We start from the raw sequence: 4617 nt of genomic DNA, 5'->3' as shown, positions 1-4617 counted from the left end.
AAGCACTATTATAAAGCTACTGGTGGCTCTAGAAAAAAGCATAAAGCATTCAAGAGACTTCATGACTGCAGAATTTAGATCTAATCAGGCTGAAATTAAAAATCAATTAAATGAGATGCAATCCAAACTGGAGGTCCTAACGATGAGGGTTAATGAGGTAGAAGAAAGAGTGAGTGACATAGAAGACAAGTTGATGGCAAGGAAGGAAGCTGAGGAAAAAAGGGAAAACAAGACCATGACGAAAGGTTAAGGGAAATAAATGACAGCCTCAGAAGGAAACATCTGTGTTTAATTGGGGTTCCCGAGGGCGTTGAAAGGGACAGGGGACCAGAAAGCATATTTGAACAAATCACAGCTGAGAACATCCCTAATTTGGGGAGGGAAACAGGCATTCAGATCCAGGAGATAGAAAGATCCCCCACAAAATCAATAAAAACTGTTCAACACCTAGACATTTAATAGTGAAACTTGCAAATTCCAAAGAAAAAGAGAAAATCCTTAAAGCAGCAAGAGACCAGAGATCTTTAACTTATACAGGGAGAAATATTAATTAACAGCAACCCTCTCCACAGAGACCTGGGCTGGCAGGATTAATTCAGGGTCCTAAATGAGAAGAACATGCAGCCAAGAATACTTTATCCAGCAAGGCTTTCATTCAGAATAGAAGGAGAGATAAAGATCTTCCAAGGTAGGCAGAAATGGAAAGAATATGTGACCACCAAACCAGCTCTGCAAGAAATATTAAGGGGGGCCCTGTAAAATAAAGAGGACCCCCAAAGAAATAATGCACAAAAACAGGGACTGAATAGGTATTACGATGACACTAAATTCATATCTTTCAATAGTAACTCTGAACATGAATGGACTAAATTAACTCATTAAAAGACGCAGGGTTTCAGACTGGATAAAAAAGCAAGACCTATCTATTTTCTGTCTACAAGAGACTCATTTTAGACCTAAGGACACCTACAGCCTTAACATGAAAGGTTGGAGAACCATTTACCATTCAAATGGTCCTCAAAAGAAAGAAAGGGTAGCAATCCTCATATCAGATAAATTAAAGTTTATCCCAAGACTGTAGTAAGAGATGAAGAGGGACACTATATCATACTTAAAGGACCTATCCAACAAGAGGACCTAGCAATCATGACTATTTATGCCCCTAATGTGGGAGCTGCCAAGTATATCAATGAATTAATAACCAAAGTTAAGACATACGTGAATAGTAATACACTAATACCGGGAGACTTCAACATGGCACTTTCTGCAAATGACAGATCTAAGCACAACATCTCCAAAGAAACAAGAGCTTTAAATGATACACTGGACCAGATGGATTTCACAGATACTTACAGAACTTTACATCAAAACGCAACTGAATACACATTCTTCTCAAGTGCACATGGAACTTTCACTAGAATAGACCACATACTGGGTCACAAATAGGTCTCAACCGATACCAAAAGTTGGGACTGTCCCCTGCATATTTTCAGACCATCATGCTTTGAAACTTGAACTCAATCACAAGAAGAGATTTGGAAGAAACTCAAACACATGTAGGTTAAAGAGCATCCTGCTAAAAGATGAATGGGTCAACCAGTAAATTAGAGAAGAATTAAAAAGATTCATGGAAACTAATAAAAATGAAGATATAACCATTCAAAATCTTTGGGATACAGCAAAAGCAGTCCTGAGAGGGAAATACATTGCAATACAAGCATCTCTAAAAAAATTAGGAACAACTCAAATATACAAGCTAACCTTGCACCTAAAAGAACTGGAGAAAGAACAGGAAATAAAACCTACACCAAGCAGAAGAGAGTTAGTAAGATTCAAGCAGAACTCAATGAAATAGAGAACAGAACTGTAGAACAGATCAACAAAACCAGGAGTTAGTTCTTTGAATTAATAAGATAGATAAACCATTCACCAGCCTAATTAAAAACGAAAGAGAAAAGACTCTAATTAATAAAATCACGAATGAAAAATGAGAGATCACAACCAATATGAAGGAAATACAAACGATTTTAAAAACATATTATGAGCAGCTATATGCCAATAAATTAGGCAATCTAGGAGAAATGGACGCATTTCTGGGAAACCACAAACTACAAAACTGTAACAGGAAGAAATAGAACACCTGAACAGGCCAATGACCAGGGAAGAAATTGAAGCAGTCACTAAAAACCTCCCAAGATACAAAAGTCCAGGGCCAGATGGCTTCCCAGGGGAATTCTATCAAACGCTTAAAAAAGAAACAATACCTATTCTACTAAAGCTGTTCCAAAGATAGAAAGGAATGGAATACTTCCAAACTTGTTCTATGAGGCCAGCATCCCCTTAATTCCAAAACCAGACAAAGACCCCACCAAAAAGGAGAATTATAGACCAATAATCCTGATGAATACAGATGCAAAAATTCTCTACAAGATACTAGCCCATACGATCCAACAGTACATTAAGAAGATTATTCACCATGACCAAGTGGGATTTATCCCCAGGAGGCAAGGTTAGTTCAACACTCGTAAAGCAATCAATGTGATACATCATATCAACAAGAGAAAAAATAAGAACCACATGATCCTCTCAATAGATGCAGAGAAAGCATTTGACAAAATACAGCATCCATTCCTGATCAAAACTCTTCAGAGTGTAGGGATAGAAGGAACATTCCTCGACATCTTAAAAGCCATCTATGAAAAGCCGACAGCAAACGTCATTCTCAATGGGGAAGCACTGGGAGCCTTTCCCCTAAGATCAGGAACATGACAGGGATGTCCACTCTCACCACTGCTATTCAACATAGTACTGGAAGTCCTAGCCTCAGCAATCAGACAACAAAAAGAAATAAAAGGCATTCAAATTGGCAAAGAAGAAGTCAAACTCTCCCTCTTTGCAGATGACATAATACTGTACCTAGAAAACCCAAAAGACTCCACCCCAAGATTGCTAGAACTCATACAGCAATTTGGCAGTGTGGCAGGATACAAAATCAATGCCCAGAAATCAGTGGCATTTCTATACACTCACAATGAGCCTGAAGAAAGAGAAATTAGGGAGTCAATCCCATCTACTATTTCACCCAAAAGCATAAGATACCTAGGAAATAACCTAACCAAAGAGTAAAGGATCTATACCCTAAACACTATAGAACACTTCTGAAAGGAATTGAAGAAGACAAAGAGATGGAAAAATATTCCATGCTCATGGATTGGCAGAATTAATATTGTGAAAATGTCCATGTTACCCAGGGCAATTTACACATTTAATGCAATCCCTATCAAAATACCATGGACTTTCTTCAGAGAGTTGGAACACATCATCTTAAGATTTGTGTGGAATCAGAAAAGACCCCGAATAGCCAGGGGAATATTGAAAAAGAAACCAGAGCTGGGGGCATCACCATGCCGGATTTCAGGTTGTACTACAAAGCTGTGATCATCAAGACAGTGTGGTACTGGCACAAAACAGACACATAGATCAGTGGAACAGAATAGAAAGCCCAGAAATGGGCCCTCAACTCTATGGTCAACTAATATTCGACAAAGCAGGAAAGACTATCCACTGGAAAAAGGACAGTCTCTTCAATAAATGTTGCTGGGAAAATTGGGCAGCCACGTGCAGAAGAATGAAACTAGACCATTCTCTTAGACCAGACATAAAGATAAACTCAAAATGGATGAAAGATCTACATGTGAGACAAAAATCCATCAAAATCCTTGAGGAGAACACAGGCGACACCCTTTTTGAACTTGGCCACAGCAACTTCTTGCAAGATACATCTATGAAGGCAAGAGAAACAAAAGCAAAAATGAATTATTGAGACTTCATCAAGATGAAAAGCTTCTGCACAGCAAAAGAAACAGTCAACACAACTCAAAACAACCTACAGAATGGGAGAAGATATTTGCAAATGACGTATCAGATAAAGGGCTAGTTTCCAAAATCTATAAAGAACTTCTTAAACTCAACACCAAAGAAACAAACAATCCAATCATGAAATGGGCAAAAGACATGAACAGAAATCTCACAGAGGAAGACATAGACATGGCCAACACGCACATGAGAGAATGCTCTGCATCACTTGCCATCTGGGAAACACAAATCCAAACCACAATGAGATACCAGCTCACCCCAGTGAGAATGGGGAAAATTAACAAGACAGGAAACAAGAAATGTTGGAGAGGATGCGGAGAAGGAGGAACCCTCTTGCACTGTTGGTGGGAATGTGAACTGGTGCAGCCACTCTGGAAACCTGTGTGGCAGTTCCTCAAAGACTTAAAAATAGATCTGCCCTACGACCCAGCAATTGCACTGCTGGGAATTTACCCCAAAGATACAGATGCAATGAAACGCTGGGACACATGCACCCCGATGTTTATAGCAGCAAAGTCCACAATAGCCAAGTTGTGGAAGGAACCTCGGTGTCCATTGAAAGATGAGTGGATAATGAAGACATGGTCTAGATATACAATGGAATATTCCTCAGCCTTTAGAACTGACAAATACCCACCATTTGCTTCGACGTGGATGGAACTGGAGGGTATTATGCTGAGTGAAATAAGTCAATCGGAGAAGGACAAATATTATATGGTCTCATTCATTTGGGGAATATAA

The sequence above is a fragment of the Canis lupus genome, chromosome X (genome assembly GCF_003254725.2).
Source record: "Canis lupus dingo isolate Sandy chromosome X, ASM325472v2, whole genome shotgun sequence".
Taxonomy (NCBI): domain Eukaryota; kingdom Metazoa; phylum Chordata; class Mammalia; order Carnivora; family Canidae; genus Canis; species Canis lupus.
The sequence above is the reverse complement of the archived record's forward strand: the minus strand, read 5'-3'. Positions refer to the sequence as shown.